This window comes from Chlorocebus sabaeus, chromosome 15 (assembly GCF_047675955.1).
Source record: "Chlorocebus sabaeus isolate Y175 chromosome 15, mChlSab1.0.hap1, whole genome shotgun sequence".
Classification (NCBI taxonomy): domain Eukaryota; kingdom Metazoa; phylum Chordata; class Mammalia; order Primates; family Cercopithecidae; genus Chlorocebus; species Chlorocebus sabaeus.
The window spans coordinates 39,226,662-39,253,034 of record NC_132918.1 but is presented as its reverse complement, the minus strand read 5'-3'; the positions used below and the strand labels follow the sequence as shown (position 1 = coordinate 39,253,034).

General features: G+C 36.0%; 1 long non-coding RNA gene and 1 pseudogene across 1 annotated transcript in view; one reads left to right on the top strand and one right to left on the bottom strand.

The window, feature by feature from the left end:
* Positions 1 to 26,373, bottom strand: part of LOC140713539 (uncharacterized) — a 183,396-nt gene that overhangs the window by 24,300 nt on the left and 132,723 nt on the right. Inside the window, exon 2 of the long non-coding RNA XR_012095652.1 lies at positions 11,477 to 11,536. This is a non-coding gene — a long non-coding RNA (uncharacterized lncRNA). The remainder of the gene's footprint in view (positions 1 to 11,476; positions 11,537 to 26,373) is intronic.
* On the top strand, positions 12,326 to 18,444 carry LOC103241460 (arylacetamide deacetylase-like; annotated as a pseudogene).

The window sequence follows — 26,373 nt, the reverse complement described above, 5'->3', positions numbered from 1 at the left end:
AAAATATTACGCTTAGTACTTCCTCCCATATGTTACAATTAGTACTTTCACAGCTAAATTCCTGTTTTTAGTTTGTCTTGCATATACCTTTCTGTATTATTTTAATAAAATATTTAGTTGAAACATAACAATCTTTCTTTACAGATGAAATAGCTGAGGCCAGTGATTTCTGTTTTGAAAAACAGGCTTGTATTTCTGTACTTAACTGATTTAAATCCAGGGAGGACCAACTAAGTCAGCGTAAATTAACTTTTGTGGGGAAAAGTGGCAAACAATGCCCTCCCTGCTTACTAGTGCCCAGCAGCTGTCCCAAAGGGACGTTAGGAGTTAGACCCACAAAAAGCACACAATTTCAAGAAAGGACTGCTGTGATGTCACGATTGTAGCCAGAAGAATAGAACTTCATGCACGTGAGGGTGAAACACAAATGCTTAGTCAGTGTCTGACAGGCTTTGGAGGCTGATTACTCCAGCAATAATGACCCAGATGTAGCATGATTGGACAGGGAAATGGGGTTAGCCACAGGAAACAGCAATCCTGCTAGATTCTGGGCTGGGCCCAAGGTGACCTCGATTTTAGGTTTCTGCATAGACCCTCACACCCATGAAAGTTCAACAAACACTGAGGGATTGGTGACCACTGTGTCTCTGGTCATCTTCTCTCTTCTTTGGGCCTTTCATAATGTTGGTCACTAAGGAGCAGCATATTGGCTGCTCAGGAGTGACCACTAGTCTACATGCCAGCACTTACTGCCTCTGGGGACTTACATGAACAGTGTCTTAATCACTTTTACCTCAGTAGACTCATCTAAAAACTAGAAAGATATTACTGCTTACCAGATTTTAGTGAGAGCCAAATGGGTGCATGGATGGAAAGCAAGTATCTGGCAAGGATTAAAAACTCAATAAATAGAGTAGTTATCTGTATCTTTCTGCATAAAATTGCTAGTATTATCAGTGGATATTTGTGATTTTAGTTCCTGATGTAATCATATAAAAAGTTTTCCCAGCTAACATTTGCCAAAAAGATTTTAAAAAGATAGCAAATCATGTCCTAGTGACATTTGTGGAAAAATAACTGACAGTTTTATATAGATAAATATATGAATTTCAATATAGACATACATATGAACACAGATTTCTGTATGGGTTAGGTATAGATTTAAATAAGACATATAACTCAATGTAAATATACATATAGTACATTATATAGGTGAATGTATATATTATGAAGTCATTATTATCTATATCTATCTATAATAGCTGTTAGTTGGTTAATTGCTGCCTTTTGTTTTGACTATAACTAATTTCTTAACTTCAGAAAAAATCTAGTAACAACTGAATATATTATTTTGGATAAAATTAATCGAGACAGCATTAAATAACAGAAAAATAATTATAAAAGACCTTTCAATAAATGAATTAGGAAATTAGACTGTTGTATAGTTTAACTCAATGACTGTTGCAAAATCACTACTTTTAAAAACAGTGGTAGGCTTGGTAGCAAGATGGTCGAATAGGAACGGCTCCAGTCTCTAGCTCCCAGCACGAGCGACACAGAAGATGGGTGATTTCTGCATTTTCAACTGAGGTACCAGGTTCATCTCACTGGGGAGTGCCAGACAATCAGTGTTGGTCAGCTGGTGCAGCTCGACCAGCAAGAGCTGAAGCAGGGCGAGGCATCACCTCACCTGGGAAGTGCAAGGGGGAAGGGAATCCCTTTTCCTAGCCAGAGGAACTGAGACACACAACACCAGGAAAATCGGGTAACTCCCACCCTAATACTGCGCTTTACCAAGGGTCTTAGCAAATGGCACACCAGGAGATTATATCCCACACCTGACTGGGAGGGTCCCACACCCACGGAGCCTCCCTCATTGCTAGTACAGCAGTCTGCGATCTAACTGCAAGGCAGCAGCAAGGATGGGGGAGGGGTGCCTGCCATTGCTGAGGCTTAAGTAGGTAAACAAAGCCACTGGGAAGCTCAAACTGCATGGAGCCCACAGCAGCTCAAGGAGGCCTGCCTGTCTCTGTAGACTCCACCTCTGGGGACAGGGCATTGCTAAAAAAAAAGCAGAAGAAACCTCTTCAGATGCAATGACCCTGTCTGACAGCTGTGAAGACAGCAGTGGATCTCCCAACATGGAGGTTGAGATTTGAGAATGGGCAGACTGCCTGCTCAAGTGGGTCCCTGACCCCTGAGTAGCTTACCTGGGAGACATTCCCCACTAGGTGCAGACCGACATCCCACACCTCACATGGTGGGGTACACCCCTGAGAGGAAGCTTCCAGAGCAAGAATCAGACAGGAACACTCACTGTTCAGCAATATTCTATCTTCTGCAGCCTCCGCTGCTGATACCCAGGCAAACAGGGTCTGGAGTGGACGTCAAGCAATCTCCAACAGACCTACAGCTGAGGGTCCTTACTGTTAGAAGGAAAACTAACAAACAGAAAGGACACCCACACCAGAACCCCATCAGTACATCACCATCATCAAAGACCAAAGGCAGATAAAACCACAAAGATAGAGAAAAAACAGGGCAGAAAAGCTGGAAATTCAAAAAATAAGAGCACATTTCCCCCTTTAAAGGAATGCAGCTCATTGCCAGCAATGGATCAAAGTTGGATGGAGAATGACTTTGACGAGTTGAGAGAAGAAGGCTTCAGTCCATCAAACTTCTCAGAGCTACAGGAGAAATTATGTACCCAGCACAAAGAAACTAAAAATCTTGAAAACAGAATGGAAGAACGGATAACTAGAATAATCAATGCAGAGAAGTCCATAAACAAACTGACAGAGATAAAAACCATGACACAAGAAATACGTGACAAATGCACAAGCTTCAGTAACTGAATCGATCAACTGGAATAAAGAGTATCAGCGATTGAGGATCAAATGAATGAAATGAAGTGAGAAGTCTAAAGAAAAAAGAGGAAAAAGAAATGAACAAAGCCTTCAAGAAGTATGGGATTATGTGAAAAGACCAAATCTATGTCTGATTGGGGTGCCTGAAAGTGAGGGGGGAAATGTAACCAAGTTGGAAAACACTCTTCAGGGTATCATCCAGGAGAACTTCCCCAACCTAGTAAGGCAGGCCAACATTCAACCTCAGGAAATACAGAGAACACCACAAAGATACTCCTCGAGAAGAGCAACTCCAAGACACATAATAGTCAGATTCAACAAAGTTGAAATGAAGGAAAAAATCTTAAGGGCAGCCAGAGAGAAAGGTCGGGTTACCCACAAAGGGAAGCCCATCAGACTAACAGCAGATCTCTCAGCAGAAACTCTATAAGCCAGAAGAGAGTGGGGGCCAATGTTCAACATTCTTAAAGAAAAGAATTTTCAACCCAGAATTTCATATCCAACCAAACTAAGTTTCATCAGTGAAGGAGAAATAAAAACCTTTACAGATAAGCAAATGCTTAGAGATTTTGTCATCACCAGGCCTGCCCTACAAGAGATACTGAAGGAAGCACTAAACATGGAAAGGAACAACCAGTACCAGTCATTGCAAAAAACATGCTAAAATGTAAAGACCATCAATGCTAGGAAGAAACTGCATCAACTAATGAGCAAAATAACCAGCTAATATCACAATGACAGGTCAAGTTCACACATAACAATATTAACCTTAAATGTAAATGGACTAAATAGTCCAATTAAAAGACAGACTGGCAAACTGGATAAAGAGTCAAGACCCATCAGTTTGCTGTATTCAGGAGACCCATCTCACATGCAGAGACACACATAGGCTCAAAATAAAGGGATGGAGGAAGATCTACCAAGCAAGTGGAGAACAAAAAAAAGCAGGGGTTGCAACCCTAGTCTCTGATAAAACAGACTTTAAACCATCAAAGATTAAAAGAGACAAAGAAGGCCATTACATAATGGTAAAGGGATCAATTCAACAGGAAGAGTTAACTATCCTAAATATATATGCACCCAATACAGGAGCACCCAGATTCATAAAGCAAGTCCTTAGAGACTTACAAAGGGACTTAGACTCCCATACAATAATAATGAGAGACGTCAACACCCAACTGTCAACATTAGACAGATCAACGAGACAGAAAGTTAACAAGGATATCCAGGAATTGAACTCGCTCTGCACCAAGTGGACCTAATAGACATCTACAGAACTCTCCACCCCAAATCAACAGAATATATATTCTTCTCAGCATCACATCGCACTTATTTCAAAATTGACCACATAATTGGAAGTAAAGTACTCCTCAGCAAGTGTACAAGAACAGAAATTATAACAAACTGTCTCTCAGACCACAGTGCAATCAAACTAGAACTCAGGACTAAGAAACTCAATCAAAACCGCTCAACTACATGGAAACTGAACAACCTGCTCCTGAATGACTACTGGGTATGTAACAAAATGAAGGCAGAAATAAAGATGTTCTTTGAAACCAATGAGAACAGAGATAAAACACACCAGAATCGCTGGGACACATTTAAAGCAGTGTGTAGAGGGAAATTTATAGCACTAAATGCCCACAAGAGAAAACAGGACAGATCTAAAATTGACACTCTAACATCACAATTAAAAGAATTAGAGAAGCAAGAGCAAACACATTCAAAAGCTAGCAGAAGGCAAGAAATACCTAAGATCAGAGCAGAACTGAAGGAGATAGACACACAAAAAACCCTCCAAAAAATCAAGGAATCCAGGAGCTGGTTTTTTGAAAAGATCAACAAAATTGATAGACCGCTAGCAAGACTAATAAAGAAGAAAAGAGAGAAGAATCAAATAGACGCAGTAAAAAATGATAAAGGGGATATCACCACTGACCCCACAGAAATACAAACTACCATCAGAGAATACTATAAACACCTCTATGCAAATAAACTAGAAAATCTAGAAAAATGGATAATTTCCTGGACACTTACACTCTTCCAAGACTAAACCAGGAAGAAGTTGAATCCCTGAATAGACCAATAGCAGGCTCTGAAATTGAGGCAATAATTAATAGCCTACCAACCAAAAATAGTCCAGGACCAGACGGATTCGCAGCCGAATTCTACCAGAAGTACAAGGAGGAGCTGGTATCATTCCTTCTGAAATTATTCCAATCAATAGAAAAAGAGGGAATCCTCCCTAACTCATTTTATGAGGCCAACATCATCCTGATACCAAAGCCTGGCAGAGACACAACAAAAAAAGAGAATTTTAGACCAATATCCCTGATGAACATCAATGCAAAAATCTTCAATAAAATACTGGCAAATCGAATCCAGCAGCACATGAAAAAGCTTATCCACCATGATCAAGTGGGCTTCATCCCTGGGATGCAAGGCTTGTTCAACATACGCAAATCAATAAATGTAATCCAGCATATAAACAAAACCAAAGACAAAAACCACATGATTATCTCAATAGATGCAGAAAAGGTCTTTGACAAAATTCAACAGCCCTTCATGCTAAAAGCTCACAGTAAATTCGGTATTGATGGAATGTATCTCAAAATAATAAGAGCTATTTATGACAAACCCACAGCCAGTATCATACTCAACAGGCAAAAACTGGAAGCATTCCCTTTGAAAACTGGCACAAGACAGGGATGCCCTCTCTCACCACTCCTATTCGATATAGTGTTGGAAGTTCTGGCTAGGGCAATCAGACAAGAGAAAGAAATATAGCGTATTCAGTTAGGAAAAGAAGAAGTCAAATTGTCCCTGTTTGCAGATGACATCATGGTATATTTAGAAAACTCTATCATCTCAGCCCAAAATCTCCTTAAGCTGATAAGCAACTTCAGCAAATTCTCAGGATACAAAATCAATGTGCAAAACTCACAAGCATTCTTATACACCAGTAACAGACAAACAGAGAGCCAAATCAGGAATGAACTTCCATTCACAATTGCTTCAAAGAGAATAAAATACCTAGGAATCCAACTTACAAGGGATGTAAAGGACCTCTTCAAGGTGAACTACAAACCATTGCTCAGTGAAATAAATGAGGATACAAACAAATGGAAGAACATACCATGCTCATGGATAGGAAGAATCAATATCATGAAAATGGCCATACTTTAAAGGTAATTTATAGATTCAATGCCATCCCCATCAAACTACCAATGACTTTCTTCACAGAATTGGAAAAAACTGCTTTAAAGTTCATATGGAACCAAAAAAGAGCCCGCATTGCCAAGACAATCCTAAGTCAAAAGAACAAAGCTGGAGGCATCACGCTACCTGACTTCAAACTATACTACAAGGGTACAGTAACCAAAACAGCATGGTACTGGTGCCAAAACAGAGATATAGACCAATGGAACAGAACAGAGTCTTCAGAAATAATACCACACATTTACAGCCATCTGATCTTTGACAAACCTGACAAAAACAAGAAATGGGGAAAGAGTACCTATTTAATAAATTGTGCTGGGAAAATTGGCTAGCCATAAGTAGAAACCTGAAACTGGATCCTTTCCTTACTCCTTATACAAAAATTAATTCAAGATGGATTAGAGACTTAAATGTTAGACCTAATACCATAAAAATCCTAGGAGAAAACCTGGGTAATACCATTCAGGACATAGGCAGAGGCAAGGACTTCATGTCTAAAACACCAAAAGCAATGGCAACAAAAGCCAAAATTGACAAATGGATCTAATTAAACTAAAGAGCTTCTGCACAGCAAAAGGAGCTACCATCAGAGTGAACAGGCAACCTAGAGAATGGGAGAAAATTTTTGCAATCTACTTATCTGACAAAGGGCTAATATCCAGATCCTACAAAGAACTCAAATTTACAAGAAAAAAACAAACAACCCCAACAAAAAGTAGGCAAAGGATATGAACAGACATTTTTCAAAAGAAGACATTCATACAGCCAACAGACACATGAAAAAATGTTCATCATCACTGGCCATCAGAGAAATGCAAATCAAAACCACAATGAGATACCATCTCACATCAGTTACAATGGCAATCATTAAAAAGTCAGGAAACAACAGGTGCTGGAGAGGATGTGGAGAAATAGGAACACTTTTATATTGTTGGTGGGATTGTAAACTAGTTCAACCATTGTGGAAAACAGTATGGCGATTTCTCAAGGATCTAGAACTAGAAATACCATTTGACCCTGCCATCCCATTACTGGGTATATACCCAAAGGATTATAAATCATGCTTCTATAAAGACACATGCACACGTAGGTTTATTGCGGCACTATTCACAATAGCAAAGACTTGGAATCAACCCAAATGTCCATCAGTGACAGACTGGATTAAGAAAATGTGGCACATATACACCATGGAATACTATGCAGCCATAAAATGGATGTGTTTGTGTCCTTTGTAGCGACATGGATGAAGCTGGAAACCATCATTCTCAGCAAACTATTGCAAGAACAGAAAACCAAACACCACATGTTCTCACTCATAGATGGAAATTGAATAATGAGATCACTTGGACTTGGGAAGGGGAACATCACACACCCTGGCCTATTATGGGGAGGGGGGAGGAGGGAAGGATATCATTGGGAGTTATACCTGATGTAAATGACGAGTTGATGGGTGCTGATGAGTTGTTGGGTGCAGCACACCAACATGGCACAAGTATACATATGTAACGAACCTGCACATTGTGCACATGTACCCTAGAACTTAAAGTATAACAATAAAAAAAGGAAATAAATTAATTAAATAAATAAATAAATAAATAAATAAAAACCAAAAAAAAAAAAAAAACCCAGTGGTTTACATGATTTAATTACATTTAATCATACATGTTAACATTATATATATATAAAATTTATTTTGTTGTTGGCTCATTAGCGCATATTAAGCTGCTTGTTAGTACTCCTGTAAAGAAAGAATGGACAATTGTGTTCTGAATACAGCACCCCACAATGTCATTGTAGTAGACTCTCCCAGTATAATTTCAACTATAGCCCACGAAAGTTAGCTCTCAAATAAAATGGTTTTTGAAACACCCATGAAATAATGTCCTTCCTTCAGGATTTTGATCAAGTTGCTCTGGCCTTTCTCACTGAATCTAAAAGTTTTAAATACATTTTTCAAATTAATATCAAATAGAGCATTCATGAGAAACTTTCTCCATGATGGTCATTGAGAATCGATCCCATTCCTCTTCCTACCTTAGCCCCCTATTCAAGGTGTTTCCTCATTCTGCCTTGTATTAAATCTTATTTACGAGTACAGTTGAGCTTATTCATAGAGTCTATGAAGACTGGACTCTGTAAAACAGGCATCTTTAATAAATTGCACTTTTTAGCACTGTGCTTTGCACAGAGTGGACATTCAGTGCGTTTGGTTGTCATAACATATTCACCTGCATTGAAGACCCACTCTCTGCCAGAAGAAACTTACACTTCAGGGACTCCTCTGAGGATGACCAAAAGAGAATCTTTGCAGAGACGTCAATGCTACCAACTCCTCTGGGTTCTCATAGGGAACTCAGGGGGATTAGGGTTCCCAGTGCTCTTGAGCATTCCCAGGGACTCTCATCAGTGAACAAACCAATAAACACGCAGGAAAAAGTATCGTCAATGTATCTGTTCATTTAAAACCTCTAGAAGAATTCTGGCATCTAATCTTTCTTAAATGAGACTGTTACCTGCTGTTTCTGCTAGGGGAGGTTTGGTGGGACTTTGGAATTCAGAGTGTTTAGGTTCATCAGAACCCATACAAATGGTTCTAATCCAGTACTCAGAATGTTATTTAGTTATGAATATTAGACCAAATTTCAACTTTCGACTAAGACATCCAGGAGGACCATGAATTCGGTTGGTATTGCAGTTCCACGATATTTTGTTTCTATTTTCAGACAGAGATGTAAGATATAAGAGATTTCTTTCAGGAAAAGTATAGTAGTATTTGCTTTCCTGACTGTAATTTAAGATGAAAACTAAAATCCTAAGAATGTAATGCTTCTTTCTGTTACATTTCACATGCAGTCGCTGCTTGACTCATCATTACCTACATAATATATATATATTTTTGCAACAGTCACTTAATGTCTGAAAACTCTCCCTTAATAGAAACTACAACAGTTGTTGAACTAAGTAACAGTTGCTACTGCATTTCATGCGTTAACAGAATTTCATTTTTACATTGGCAATGAGGCTATTACTGTCTTTACATCTAACCAGATCAGATATCTAATTCTAACACATGTCTTAAATGTTCTTTTTTGAGACCTCCTTTTAGACCATATGCTTTATCAATCATGATTTTTTCAGAATACAGACACCACTCTAAGGAAGTCAATAGGAATCAATTCAGAATAGAAAATTTGAGATACATAATCTTTAGAATGGGAGAGTGAAGAGCAGTCATCAATAATTCCAGCTGCCTGCATTACTGAAGTGGCAGTTCTCAGAAGGACAATCAGAAGCATTAAAAGCCACATATTTGTCAATATCTGTATGAATGCCTACAGTATTGCAAAATGAAAAAATAATGGCTTTTCCTTCTTTTCTGCCCTCTAAGTCTTATAAGGGTACCTCTCTGTGGCATAACTTAATTATAATTACACTGGCAAGGAGTTCCAGGAACTGTATTTCCTGACTTCCTCTTCCGGAATAGGGTGGGGACAATTTAGTGTTGAAAATAGACAATGTTGTTATTTCTTTTGTACTTATTTAATTTTCATTAATAGGAAAGAGGTTCAGCTAGCTGTTTGATCACCCAGCCCTTTAATCCACGTTTCCAACTTAAGATAGGAAAGCAAGTCTTCCTCATCCTTGGAATCCCAACATTATAGGTCCGTTAGGATTTGGCTCATATTCACCTCTGGAGGTCCTTCTTCTTTATGGATCCCTGTACAGACATCTTTATTGTTTTACCAAACTACATGCATTTCTCTGATTGCAACAGAAGTGTCCTTGTGGCGATTGCTTTGGCCTAGCATGAGATTTTCCCCTTTGACCGAACTCTGCTCTCCTTTCAGTACTCGTATCAGGGCTCACCCGCTATTTGAAAACTCCTTTTCACTTCTCATCCAGGCAGCTAGTTGACCCACTGACCACTGACAAAGTTCTTTGTACATATTTATGAGATATGCGGTGATGTTGCTTTGTAATTGCTAACACATCTATTTTTCCTTCTTGAATCTGAGCTTCTTTAGAAAAGAGAAGTTGTCTTATTTATCTTTGTAACTCAAACTGTCTAGCACGGAATTTATCAAGTTGTAATTCCTCAGTAATTCTTTACTTTTTTTTTAACCTAAGGCAACTGTGTGGCAACACCACTAAACCTCCGGTATTTCCAACTGTGCCATTCAGATTCACCTGTGAGACTACGAGACAGGACCATTGGGAATACCTATGCATAGTTCTGTGTTCATAAGCAACGCTGGCATTTGATATTTGTAAATTAGTCTTTTTTTTCCTATGTCTCCTTTTAGGTTTTGTTGGCTGAACTCTTTGGAAATCAATCATTTCATGAACACTGCAATGTTCTTTATGAGCTTTCAAGAAGTCCCACCTACATCTGGAGAAAATGTCACTGTGATGGAGACAACTTTCAATAATATTCCTGTCCATATGTATGTGCCAGCACTAAAGTCAGAGATACTAAGAAGGGGCTTAGTTTATATTCATGGTGGTGGTTGGTGTATGGGGGATGCTGGTATGTGCTCCATGTTAAAAATTTTAGTGTATCATATAACATACATTTTACTGAAATGTTGACTCCATCATATCAACACATAGGTGTCAGATAACAAAAAACTTCAGCTTTCCAAAATTTATTTCTTTGGAGCTATGTAGATTTAAAAGAACTATTTTAAATCTCATTCTGAAAGAGGGCATAATAACTACCCAAAGCTGTAGCAAATCTCAGGTAAGAAGAGAACTTGTTTCACGCACTTAGACATTTATTATTAATTGCAGATTTGATAGAAAGTTGCAGTAAAAATCAACAAAGTGAGTTGAACAGTGGATTAAATATGAAGAAATAGAAATGATAACTCTAGTCTTTTTGTAAGCTTAAACATTAAGGACATGAGAAAGAAGGTGTTAGATTAAAAACACAGAGCTGGCACTTTGGGAGGCCGAGGCAGGTAGATCACCAGGTCAGGAGATTGAGACCATCCTGGCTAACACGGGGAAATCCCTTCTCTACTAAAAAAAATACAAAAAATTAGCCCGCGTGGTGGCAGGTGCCTGTAGTCCCAGCTACTCAGGAGGCTGAGGCAGGAGAAATGTGGGGAGTGCTAGCTAGAGGAAGGGATGGGGGTTTATCTGACCTAGAGAATACGGAAGCAAATTGGATTCAATGTGGATGGGAAGAATTGGCAACACACAGGAGGAGGGACATATCTTCATTTGTGACAGAAGGAAAGTAGGTGTTGATGGGTATTGATGTAGATTGGGAATGTAAATTGGAGAAGTAAATGGGGTGATTCTATCATTTTCTCTAAATTCAGATAGTAAAGTCATCACTTAACAATGCAGTGATGTTTCTAACACAAAACCTGAGTATGACATACTAGTTTCCACGAGTCTCGTCTGCCCAAAGCACTTCTTTGAAAACTTTTACATCAAAGTATCTGTGAAAAATGAAAATATGTTTACTAAGGTAAAGGAACTAAATAAGAATAAACTCAGAAAAAAATAACATTTGCCTAATACTATTTCAATGTTAAAGAAAAACATAAAAATATGTATTCCAATAAAAAATATGAGCATGACTTTTTATAGTAAAGGTTAAACAAAAACTTAAGACTTAGTGTGTATTTAACATGTCAAGATTACTCAGCACCAGATTTTGGAAACATCACAAGATAATAATATCTACTCCTGTTTCCATGGCCCCCAAGAGATGGGTTTTGTAAGAACCTCATATCCTGTTACTTCTCCTTCACCACTGTATGATTTCTCCTGACACTTGTTACTACCAAATTCTATTTATCTTTTAACAATTTTCTTATCTGCATTTGCCCAAGCCCCATAGCAAACAAAAACAAAACAACAAAACAGAACAAAACACATTCTTTCTTGTCAGCCAAGAAAATACGAATACCTAATTCAAGTCTTAGCTCTCTCTACTTCCTGTTTACTCTTCTGTATCTCTTTCTGGGAGTTTTTGTGAATTCTAATTTGACTTCCAAAGAGCACTTTCTGTACTCTACTAAAGAAACTATTATTTTGCATTACTGCTGTTGGTTTGTATGCCTTCCCTCCCTACCCCTGTCTCCAGTAGACTGTGACTTCCTTAAAGTTGGAGCTAATATAAATGTGTTTGTACTTTCAACACCTAACACCTGCTAATGAAGGAGGCAGAGATTAATCTTGAGGAAAAAAAACTGATTTAAACAATCCAGTGTAAAAATGTAAGAATGAATGAGAAAGCTGACAATGCGCATGTAAAAGGAACACTGGGAAGAATTAATGTTCTATAATTATGATAAAATATTAGAAATATTTTTTTCTAGAGTATATCAATGAGGAACAAGGTGTACTAGTAGGCTTTCTGTTGAAAAAAAAAAACACTCATCAATTCATTTGGCTGCTTCCTTTTTAAAAAAATTTCAGCTTTGTTTAATTATGACTTTCTGTAAAAATGAAGAGCTGATAGACTTGATGCTATCAAGTCTTGTTGTATCAACCAAGTAAGAGCACCCTTGGTTTGTTTGGGTTTTGGCCAGATGCTTTTACATTGGAAAATGCTCTCAGTTTTTTGGTCTTTCTTTGGTTATGCCAAGAAATTGAGAGAATGAGCATAGAGAAAGTGAGCTTGAGCATTATAGAAACAGACATGGGAAATAATAAATCAGATCAAACAGGAATCAGAAACAAGAAGCTTAGAAATAGTTAGAATACAATTAAACTATTGGATCTTATGGACAAATTACCTCTGCTGGATTTCCAGCCTAGTTTTCACTAGGAGAGTGAATAAGAATGAGGGCCTAAATCAGACAGTCAGGTTCAAATTTGGGTTCTAAAATTAATTCTGCAACTTCGTACAAGTTGAATGTGATCTCTTTAGCTTAGTTTCCTCATCTTTAAACTGGGAATCATATAATATTTTCTACATAATAGGGTTGTTTTGAGGATTAGATGATAAAGCAAAGGTACTACAAGGTTTGTCAGAGTAAAATCCTTCACTAAAAGCAATTAGCCACCAAATTGCACATGGGAACATAAGCAAAATCTATTCTCAAAAAGCATTCTGGATCAATAATTCCTGGAAAATGGACCCAATAGAAATGGGTAGAAAAATGAAGAACCATTTGTAAAAACACAGTAGTGACTATATGCCAACTGACCATTAGATTAATGTAGAATCTAATAGTTCTGAAGATTTGCTTACCATTTATTGGTTACCACCAAAGTGTAATGATCACAGAAGAAAAACATTCTGGAAGAAATTTATCTAGGGAAATGTAACACCTGCTTGTGTGTTTGTTTGTTTTTTCCTTAAGCCTAATCCAAGTTTTGTATTAAAGAGTTTACTTGTGTAAATGACCTTTGTAAAAGTTTTCATATAGAGCATCATCATAAGGATGAAATCTGTTTTTGGATTTGTGATGACCCAAAGTATCAGGTTTGCTAAAGAAAAAGTTTACCTTTGATTTTAGGGTTACAGTGAGCAGAAAATCATATACCTTTTAATTAAAAATGGGTGATTTAAAAATTGTTGTTCTGCCCACAGCTATAGATAGCACCTAAATATCACTTTCCAAATCAATTTGAAGATGTATATAATGCACTAAGATGGTTGTTATGCCAAGATATTCTTGAAATATATAGTATAGACCCTAAAAGAATTGGCATTTCTGGAGACACTGCTGGTGGAAATCCAGCTGCAGCGGTGACCCAACAGATATGATGCTCAGATTTGTTCTAGTTCTTAAATATCCTATGCTTAAACATATTTACTTCAGATAAAATTTTTAGAATAAAAGTTAGCAGATTCATAGATAATATATACTTGCAGAAGGAATTATACTTTTCATATATTATTCACACTGTTTATATGACATTTAGCTAAAATTGTACACCTATGAGTTGTCAATTTAAAGTACTCCATTATTATAACTAGCCTACTATATTATGGATAAAATTGTTTTAGGTACCTTTTTTTTTTTGACATAATAAACCAGGCAGTGATGTCTTAGAAGCAAAGTTTCTAAAGGGAAAAATAATTACATAAACTTTGCAAATTAATGTCTATACTTTAATAATGGATTCTGCAATTGAACAAGTGACTTTGATAGTAAATATCACATCTAAATTTACTGTGCAAAAAATATTGCTTTTGCTGATTTTATTATTTATTTTATATACTTTGGAAATGTATAAATTTTGGTTATTGGTACAAGATAACCTTTTTCCGATTTCTAGCCAAAGGAAAAATACAAATTTTGTGATTCATTCTAATATACTACAGAACAGATACATGCAACTTCCCCAAAATTGAATTATATATTGCCTACACATTGTTGCTCTGAGAGGCCTCCTAGTGCACGCCTCCTCCATGAGGAGGCATAGATTATTGGAGCTGAAGCAATGTCCATTTATGACCTTAGACAAGCCAACTAATCTCTTCAAGCATCAATTTATTTTTATTATATTACACAATAAGCCTTTCCTCTTATGGAGTTTAGACTTCTAAAATGATGAACCAGTTAATTCTGACCCATACTTATTAAAAATCTAGTTAAAATATCTTGTAAAGGGCTAATAAGATATAGAAAACTTCTAGGCCAAAAATTTTAAAAGACTAAAAAGAGAAAACTTCACAAAAAATAATTCTAGCACTCAACATCCTCTCTGCCCTAAAAACATATGGTAGTCAAAAAATTAAACCAAGATGAGCTTTGGAAGCTTCTCAGGGTTATACATTCAAATCCTTGCAGATATGAGTACACTCATAAATCACTCCTCTCTTTAAGTGACACCCTGTAGAAATATACTCTCAGAGTCAAAGTGAACCTGATGTAAAACAAAACTCACTTCCATTTGAAGCCTTGCTGCACATCATCCAGATGGCTGGAGGAACCTCAAGCTTTGAATTTAAATTAAATTAAGGTAGTGTGAGTGGTAATTACTACTGTGCGATGGACTGAAATACATAAAAGACATTGCTGGAGAAATACAGTACCATCATAGTCTTTAAATTAGTATTGCAAATACTTTGTGAAATTGAATGCCCAAAACACTATAAAATATACTTGGGCAAACAAGTAAGCAAGAAACCATGAAGGAAAGCAAGTTGAATCAGCAGACAATAGAAATACTCTACAAAATTTAGATCTTAGAGCTATCAGCCACAGAACGTGAAACAACTGTTCTACTTTCTTCAGTGAAAATGAGGGTTACCAATTTCGGCAGAAAATTCGAGGTTTGTTAAAAAAACAAATTCTGAAACAAAAAAAACTTATAAAAATTAAAGCCTTAAAAACGGCATAAGTAATTTTACACAGCTGAAGAGATCATTTGTAAATTGATAGATGGGAAAAGTGAGTCATATCAACTCATGTAACCATGCAAAATGAAGCTTGAAGAGCCAAAAAGATAAATAACACAAAAAAGAAGATTAAAGATAAAGTAGATACAGTCTGAAAATCCAATAGTGCTTTAAATGTTATACCAAAAAGAGAGGTATGAGAATGGGAGAAAAAGATACTTAAAAATATAACAGTAGGCTTGCTGCGGTGGCTCATGCTTGTAACCCCAGCACTTTGGGAGGCCAAGGCGGGTGGATCACCTGAGGTCAGGAGTTCAAGACCAGCTTGACCAACATGGTGAAACCATTTCTCTACCAAAAATACAAAAAAAATAGCTGGGCCTGTAATGTCAGCTACTCAGGAGACTGAGGCAGAAGAATCTCTTAAACTCGGGAGGCAGAGGTTGCAGTGAGCCAAGATCGCGCCATTGCACTCCAACCTGGGTGACAAGAGCAAAACTCCATCTGAAAAAAAAAAAAAAAAATATATATATATATACACACACGTATATATGAATATATATACATACACATATATATGCGTGTATATATATGTGTATATCACAGGCGCATGCCACTATGCCCAGCTAACTTTTGTGTTTTTAGTAGAGACGGGGTTTCACCCTGTTGGCCGGGATGGTCTCCAGCTCTTGACCACGTGATCCGCCTGCCTTGGCCTCCCAAAGTGCTGGGATTACAGGTGTGAGCCACCGTGCCCAGCCAATGTGCTTGATTTTCTATGCTTATTTTATTTAATAATAAAAGACAGCTTAATAAAATAGCTGTACGTTCAAAGATTCAGTTACCTGTAAAGTTGATTTATTGGTAAAATATAAAATATTTTTGTGTTTTTTCTTATCTAAAATCAGCCACCTATTCGCTACCTACTTAATTATTTACCACACCTCTATTAATGTAAACAGCATCTTTCATGCTAGATATTGAGCTAAATGGAATGTGTGTGGCAATCTTACTTGAGCTATAACACTAAACTGATTATGTAAATTCAGAAATTATTTTTATATAAAAATATTCTAATGGACTTATAAATATTTTATTTTACTATGTGGTTCTTATTATTAACTTTGTTTTAAATGTAATAAAATAAAATTTGCTGCTATTTGGTTTTGTTGCAGTATGTGCATATTTTATTTTTTATTTTTGTACAGTTATATTTATATTCCCGGAAGAATGTCAGCATGCTGTGCTTTCTTCAGCGCTATACAGAAAACGCTGTTGTGAGTTTTCAGAAATAGGTTTCCAGTTTACCCATTAAACTTTGATCTGAGGAGCACCAGAATGCATGTAGCTTCCATAATGGCTATTTATGACCTATACCAGTGGTTCCCAAATTTTAGCTTGCATCAGAATCACCTGAAGTTGTTCTTAAAACTCAAATTGCTGGTCTCTATTTCCCTAATTTAGTACCCTATTAACAGGAAACTTTTCACACACCCTGAAAATATGCATGTTGATTTATAGATAATATTTGTCTTAACACTACTATAATTTGAATATTTAAAACATGAAAATTAAAATGAATTAGACGTTTACAGCGGAAATGAGAATCCTAACATGTTCTTGCTTAACTTTAATAAATATTTTTGTATTTATGGCTCCCAATCTCCCACATAACACCTGAGAGAGTTATTTTCTAATTAGGATACCACTGCCCTATAGAAATGTAAAAAGATAATTATACAGATGATTGCAGCAGGAAGAGAAAGAACACACTTGAAATACTCCCATTTAAAAAACAAATCAATCTGATCTACATGTTTCACAGAGGGACTATAAGATTACTCAGAACTAATTTGTTCAGTGTTAGAGCCGATTAGAATTCTTAGTTATTTGATCTTTTTTTTTTTTTGAGACGGAGTCTTGCTCTGTCACCCAGGCTGGAATGCAGTGGCATGATCTTGGCTCACTGTAACCTCTGCCTCCTGGGTTCAAGTGATTCTTCTGCCTTAGCCTCCCCAGTAGCTGGGATTACAGATGTGTGTCACCATGCCTGACTAATTTTTCTATTTTTAGTAGTGATTGTGTTTCACCATGTTGGCCAAGGCTGGTATAGAACTCCTGACCTGAGGTGATCCACCCACCTTGACCTCCCAAAGTGCATGAGCCACTGTGTCCGGCCTGAGATTTTGCTTTTTAATCACAGATTAGATGGTCTCTTTCCTTACCAACGAAAAAAATAGCACAAATCATTTTGCTTACATTAATAGTATTAAATTATAGATTCCTATAATATTGAAAATGGGAAAGTTCCTGAGATATATTTTTGTTGTTTCTGATTATCTTGTTGAGAATCTTAATTAATCTCACATCAATATATTGTTTTTAAATAAAGATATTTTCAAATGAAAATTATTTATTCAAGAAACTTATTTTTAATTGTTTTTCAGTTCATAGAAGATCCAGATGTCAAGATCAAACTCATGCTTCAGTCTTTAACATATCTTGCCCTTCAGACTCTTGATGGATTTACTATCACATTAGGAAAACCTAGACTCTCTAGTTCTGTCCAAACCATTCATGGTCAGGTTCTGGAGTGAATACTTTACCACAGACAGATCACTTGAAGAAGTCATGTTCTTTAATCAACATGTACCGATGGAATCAAACCATCTGTTCAAATTTGTTAATTGGATTTCCTTGCTCACTGAGAAGTTTAAGAAAGGCCACTTTTGTTATATTCCAACTCATGGTAGTTCTGAGCTGGCTAAAAAATATCCAGGGTTCCTAGATATGAGGGCAGCCCCTTTTTTGGCTGATGACAAGTTGTGTGGCCTGTATCATCACCTGACCTATATCATCACCTGTCAGTATGACATCTTAAGAGATGATGAACTCATGTACATTACCTGACTGTGGAACGCTGGAGTTCAAGTGACCCGTAACAACAGTGAGGATGGATTCCAAGGAGCACTTTCCTATAATGGGCTTACAATTGGGTATAGAATAGAAGATCAGTATATGAGTTGGCTAAATAAAAATCTATAGTAAAAAATGTAAGCAATGGTTTATTTAAACTGTATAAGGCTCAGAACAGGAAACAAATTAGTGAAAATCAAAGGGTTGATGTTTGAATTGATCTTTATCATCTGTGACCTTTCTAAGGTCCTCATGGCCATAGTGGGTTTTGGTTTTGTTTTTATTTTTTGACTGCTAGCAAATTCTTCTCCATTTTATTTATTATTCTGTTATTTACTCACTTCTATGAAGGTCTTTTCATATTTTCTTCTGCTACTCATTTGTTAAATCTCTAGTTTACAGCTATAGTTTTTTGATCGCCTAATACTATTGCAGATGAGAAGAAAGTTTTAAACAAACACATCTGGTTTGTAAAATGCCAGAGTTTTAGTCAGCATGAATTTAGAGACTTGAAATGCTTCCCTGTGAGAACCGATATGAAATATGTGCCATCTCCTTTAAAAAGCATTTGCCTCAATATATGGTGTTTGCCTATCACTGTAAAATTTATCTCTTAATACAGACCTCTTGCTGTACTAGGATACCAACATTAATGCAAATGATCTTTTAGTTATTTTAGGGAAAGGCAGCTCTAATTTTGTGAGACATTAGGGAGGTTGAGGTAGTCACAGAGCTAGCATAAGGCAGTAGCTCCACATGTGGCAGTGGCTTATAGTGGCGAGCAAAGCTTAGGACAAAGAAGAAATGATACAACCAAATTAAAACACTTAATCTCTGGAAGTTCTTATGTCCATATAGGCACCGTATGGGGGAAAGACCACAAAGAATAAGCCTTAGTGATCATATGGTATGTAAGGTTTGATCGTTTTGGAGGTGTACTGAGGAAGACAGCTGAGGACCAGCAGAGAGTTTCTTCACAGCCACTGAAAACCACGCTTTCTTTATTTTCCTGCTCAACTGTTGACAGGCAGGAAGCACTGGTGGGGACAGTGAGGGAAATCACACACTTTCATTTTTGTTTGTTATATCGGAAAAAACAACAGCATTCCTGGAAGCCCCACTTTCCCTATATACATATACACATACATATACACTTTTATATGCCATTTTACAGAATTATATCTCATGTGATCAGCCTTAGCTGTTAAGGTTGCCTGACGAGTCATATTTTTTTAATCTGGCACATCATTCTGAATAAAACTAATATTCAGTAAAATCATGTGAGTAGTAGATAGGCAATAAGAAGTAGGCCACAAATTCTTTAGGGTAAGTGATTAAAATTAAGTGTGAATAATATATAGAAATATTTGGGGTCATATAATGCATAGGATGGATGTATAAATGAATTACACTTACAGCTCCCAGTGGAGCATCACTGTAATATTTGTGTACTCAATTAGTTGAAGAAGGCATTTGTCTGCTTTTTTTTATTTGGATCTCTATGCCCTATTCCTTTACCTCCCTCAAGCCAGGTGCTTATAAATCAAAATAATCTACGTTCCCTTGTGGGAACATAGTCTTAATTTGGAGTAGGAAGATACATTTAAATATAGACACGAGTTATGATACAAAAAAACCTTATTAAAGCAACATAAACAATAATGATGAAATGAGTTGGTATTAGTTATACCATGTTTTCCCAAGACTCCTGTCAAAACGAAGATGCAATAGAGTGAGGGAATGATAGCAACAGCAACAAAACATTCTTTAATTATTTACTTGCAGATTCAGTTTCTGGTACAAATATCCATCTAGGTGCCTATCTTTGGTTTTCTCAAAGTAAAATAGGATAAATAATTATGGGTGTTCCCTACTTTACCAACTGGCTTTTTGTATTCTAAGTCACCAGGCCTGGCTCTCACTAATTGTTTTTTATCCCTCTCTACATCAGTCATCACTCCCAAGTCACCCTCATCTCCCAAATCCTAATCCCTGTAAAGTCATTCCCTGTACCTTATTCTGTCTTTTCCACAGTCCCTCCCTGATTCCTATAAATTCCACTGTGCTGTCTGGGACTCATGATTCATTATGCATGACACCCTCAAGCTTTTGTAAGTGTTTTCCATCAACTTTCAACTGAGATCCAGTACTTAATTTAGGATCATGCTTCTTCTATTTTTCTTCTTCCACATCATTCATACTACAGGATTTTAATGTGCGGTAGATGTCTTCTTTGCTCATTGCTGCTCCCAGACTGTTACCTCTCTTTACAGCCTTCTGAATTATTGTAGCAAACTAGATCACCAATCTCCCTTCGCATTTTGTAGTCATCTGCTTACCTCTGAGCCACTGGCTCTCATGTCTCAAGCATTTTATCTTTAAGCTCATTGTCACTCTAATATCCAAATCCATTATTATTGTCATTCCAATATCCACAATGTAATATCTCCAATATTACAATTGAGAATTTCAAAATCTATACAGATAATACAGCCAGCAACACAGACTCTGATTTTTATGACTTGTTCTTTTCCAATGATCTGTTATCTATTCCTCTATTCTGCACAAATCATTTGTCCTTATAATCATGCCTTAGACCTTGTTACTAACAAAACTATACTCTCTCTATAATCTCAGCATTAAATAGACTACTGTCAGATTATAACCTGCTGTATTTGCAGACCACTCCCACTAATACTTCAATAGTCACAATGCTTGAGAATTTTACCTGGATTTCGTATTTCCTCTCTATGCTCATATATATTTTTTTATTTTCCTCATTACTCATATTAAGTTGTATAGTCAGTCATTATCACTTCGTTGCCTATATACCCCCAGGTTTTCTCTCTGTCTCCCCCATCTCTTTCTCCTTCCCCTATCACTCTTTATCCTTCACAGATGAGCATGATAGAATAAAAGAATCCTGCTTCAATGTTCTCATTGTAAATTCAATACTGCGAGCTTCCAGTGTGCCCTTAATGCTGTCCATCAATGATATTATTTTCCCCAAGTCAATCTCTCCTATTATTATAACTAAACTGTGCTCTTATATAAAGCCAAATGCTCTTAAGTGTATACTAGATTTCATCCCCTTTTGCTTTCTCAAAGACAATATTCTAGAAATTATCTCTTTTTCATTCTGCTTTATTGCTATCTCTTGGATCATTTCCACCGGAATACAAATATGATAAAATTTCACTTTCTTTAAAAAAATCTCTCATGACTCTATTTCCCCTTCCAGTTCCACCATATTTCTCTATTTTCCTTTATAGCAAAACAAATAGAAAAACTGAGTGGAGCGGTCTATATTTGCTGCCTCCATATACTTTCTTCCAAATCGTTCTTATATATCTTCTCCAATCAACCTTTCATCCAAAATTGCTCTAACCATCAAAATCTTTCTTGTCAATGTTAATGATGTAGCAGGCTAGATCACCAATCTCCCTTCTATTTTGCAGTCTTCTGGTTACCTCTGAGTCACTGGCTCTCATGTCACTACATCTATCGTTGCTTTCTGATCTATTTTGAGTAGAGTGCTTCTGATCTTGGAACTCAGGCCTCTTCTCTATCTTCAGTTTATTCTCTGAGATGCCATTCAGTCTCATGGCCTTAAATGACAGGGAAGGCAACCCCCACAGGTCACATCTTCAGTCTGGAGATTCTCAAATCCAGATTAGAATGTATCCAGTGGCCTACTTGGCAAGCTCACTTGGATTTAAATAAAAATCCCAAACAAATTTTTGATCTCCCTCAAATAACCTCTGATCTTTGTCTTTCTTATTTCAGTAAATAGCAATCGCACATTTCAGTTGTTCAGAACAAAAGCAAAACAAAGGAGCAAACAAAATTAGCTATTTTTTATTTTACTTTTATTTTATTTATTTATTTATTTATTTATTTATTTATTTATTTATTTATTTTGAGATGGAGTCTCGCTCTGTCGCCCAGGCTGGAGTGCAGTGGCACGATCTCTGCTCACTGCAAGCTCCCCGTCCCAGGTTCACACTATTCTCCTGCCTCAGCCTCCCGAGTAGCTGGGACTAGCAGAGATCACACCACTGCACTCCAGCCTGGGCAAGAGAGCAAGACTATGTCTCAAAAAAAAAAAAAAGTAGATATATAAGTAAAATGTTTGGATAAGACATACTATGCGTCTTCTATTCATAAGAAATCTGGATTGGCTATATTAATGTCAAAGTAAATTTCAGAACAAAACAAAATTATGGATAAAGAGAGGCATTTCAAAGATACAGCAGTCAAAGACAAAACGATCTTAAATGTGTGTACACCCAGTATCAGAAATTCAAAGTGTAGGAAGCAAAAAAATTACTAAACTGAAGAGAGAATTGATAAACCCATAGTTATGATTGAAGATTTCAAAACTCTTCTCTTATTTTATAGAACAAAATAGGGGACAAATTTATAGGAACGTAAAAGTCCTGAATAATATCATCATATGACTTAACCTAAATATAGAATAGATATTGCCTATCTCTTAATAAGTTGTTCTAAGTATTCTTATTTTTGATAGATTTGTATTCTGGGCTTCATACTAGAGTTGTGAGTGGACTGCCCACCAAAACTACAGTATTACCGGGTTCTAGGTTTATTCATGTACTTAATTTTACCAGCGGGTTTTATACTTTCAAATGTTTTCTTTTTACATATTAGTGTTTATATTTCATATAAAAACAGTTAGAAGAAAAGCTAGAAAATATTTACCAAAGTTCTCTTTTTCCTTTTTCATGTTCCCACCTTGTCTCTAAAGGTCTCCACTCCCTCCCCTTTACCATCGTTTTCCCTGGTTCCCATCTTCTCCCCTAGTTACCACCCACAATGAGCTGTGCACACCTGTTATTAATTACCTTCACTAAGTTTTATGATCTAGCACTCAGATTCTTGTACAAGCTTCTCATGCTTTGGGTTCACTGTCTCTATCTGGGGAGATGATTTTAGCTCAGTCTTAGACCTTTCATTTCCCTTTCTTTTCTGTGTACTTTTCCCAGACGATTCTCTCCCATATCTCATTCTCTGTACAGTTTCAAGACAAGAACTTGAGAAATAACTCTGTTGAAAGTTACTGTTTACTTTTCTACTTAGAAGTAATTTGAAGTTTGAGGCTTGGTAGCTTTATTTGTTCTTGTTGAACTGTTTTGTTGGAGGATATTTCTTGAGATTTGAATTTTTGTGGTCATCATTATTCTTGAGCACTTGGAAGATTAACAATTGAAAGTTAAAATATAAAAGATGGTTTAAAAAACATATTCGACTTAGATGAAGTGAATATTAGTGAACTAGAACATAACTATCAAGAAGTAGATTACCTCAGAAAGAGAGAGCAATAAAGACATAAAAGATTTCAAAGAGTGACTAAATATATGGAGAATCAAGGTAATGAGTACAGGGGAATAATTTGCAGTCTTTGACATAATAGGTGACATATGGTTAGGATATAGTGAAATTTATATAGCTGTTAATACATAAGTCCTCAATTTTTCTATTAAGCCATTTCTGTTTTATTGTTAATATGTAGAAATGTTATGTATAGTAAAGAAATTAATCCTTTGTTGCTGAATTGTATTTTCTTTTGAGATAGCCATTTATCTTTTAACAAAATTTCTTTCTACATTTGTATTATCCATTTTCATCCTTCTATAAAAATGGCTGAGACTGACAATTTAAAAAGAAAAGAGGTTTAATTGACTCACAGTTCTGCATGACTGGGGAGGCCTCAGGAAACTTACAATCATGGGAGAAGGCAAAGGGGAAGCAAGGCACATCTTACATGGCAGCAGGCAAGAGAGAGAGACAGACAGAGAGGAAAGGGAGAAGCACCAGATATTTATCAAACAACCAGATCTCATGAGAACTCGCACACTATCATGAGAGTAACATGGGGGAAACTGCCCCAATAATCCAATTACCTCCCACCAGGTCCCTCCCTCAACCTGTGGGATTACAATTCGGGGTGAGTTTTGGATGGGGACACAGTCAAACCATATCAGCATTCTACAAAATGTGTTGTGCTTTTATCTTAAAATTTATTTCTAATGTTATTGCACTGTGCTAATATATAATTATGTCAAAGTGCCTTAAGATAGTAAAATGTGGGTATGCAAAATAAAGCTATTATTTTTAAAATGGCATAAAACATGATATATTTGGAGAGAAATTTAACAAAATACATACAAAACAGGTTCACAGACAAATGGAAGCTATTCTGGGAAAAATTAGAGATGTCCTAAATAAACAGAAATAAGATGTACATTGCCCAAAAGACTCAAGGTTACTTAGGTGTCAGTTCTCTTATTTATTTACCATGATCCCAATCTAGATTCCAGAACGTTTTAGTTTGATTTTTAAAGAAAATATCATATTTATCCTAAAACATGTATGAAAATAAAAATGAACATAGAATATTTAAAAAACTATTTTAGAAAACAAATTTATAACATTTACAGCACATGATTTTAAGATTGTATATAAAACTACTGTGATCAAGATATTTCAATAGAATAATATTCAAAAAGGATTTATTTCAATGAGGTATTTCAATAAGGATAGACACAGAGATCATAAAAAGACAATCTAGAAATAAATCCATAACGTTGGGGTCAATTTTTTCAAGACAAAATTGCCAAAGTAATTCAATTCCAAAAGTGTAGTATATTTTTAAATGGTGCTTAACATTTGAGTATCCATATAAAAAATCCCTAACCCTGACTTTTATTTCATTCCATATATAAAAATTATTAATAATCTCAAAAAGAATCATGGATGTAAATACAAAAAAATAAAAAACTCAACCTTTAAAACTTCTGGGAGAAAACATAAGAGAAAAATCATTGTAATCTTTTTTTAGGCCAAAATTTCTTAGATTAGACATGGGACAGAAAAAAGCACTAGGCATAAAAGAAAAGTAGATAATTTGAACTTTATCAAAATTCAAACTTTGTTCCTATTATAAGAAGAGATACAAAAAAAGAAAGCAACATTTAAAAAGTGGTTTTAATTCTTTATTAGAGAGGTATCTTAATACCCTCACAGTTAAAGAAAATTAATTTATTCAACAAACATGTATTTAAAGACTCGGGATTTGGGACTGTGCATATAGCCATGATGCAAGTTCTTGATGTTTTCTCTTTTGAGAGAGAGAAAGAAAGGGAGTTATTGGAACATGACAAGTTATTTGATAGAAATGTATGTGTGAGTGTATGGGTGCATGGATTAGAATTCAGTCTGTTTTGATGCTCTCTTGGGTGGGCTATATACACTAGTTCACATCCTAAATTCTATGGCATTTATGTTTTCTAAGCTGCAAAGCTTGGTATATTGAGTGAATTATAAAGAAAAGTGAAGACATCTACTATTTCCTTAGCCTTGTGCAAACATTCAGTCATGACAACCAGATGTAGCAGCATGACAGAGCTAATTTTTTTGTGCTCCTTACTTACAGCTTTGGAGGCCAATCCGCTAGGAAAGCAGTCAATTTGAACACTTCTTAGTCCACAGTTTTCTCCTGCTTCCAGTAGCACAACTGTGTTGTATATTGCTGTGTTGCAACATTAAGAATTGTCTTATTCTGCCTTATTTTGAATGACTATATGTGCACATAACATGATTTATGTCAATGTTAGCCTTGTGTCTTTCTATAGCAATAAAGATTGCTTTAGTTAAATCTCCTTTGGTCCATCAACAACTAATGAGGATTCATTTGATAAACAGAATGCTTGAAGTCCCGCCATTTTTTCTAGATGAGGTGAGAAGATTAAAGGGAGTAAATGAAACCGTTTTCAAAATGATTTTCTTTCTTTTATAAGATATTTTCAATATCCACAGTGATATTTCCAGTTCATAAACAAATTTCTCAGTTATTTGGAAAGGAAGGTATTAATTAAAAAGCTTAGATGAATTTGGTAAGAATGATATACTCTCAAATTACAACCACTTTCTAAGTTTTCTAACTTAAGAAAAGCCTTAATTTGCTATTGAAAACATACTTAAATCTTAATCTTTAATTTGGTCAAAAAATAAGATCCTAGGGTTTACTTATTATTT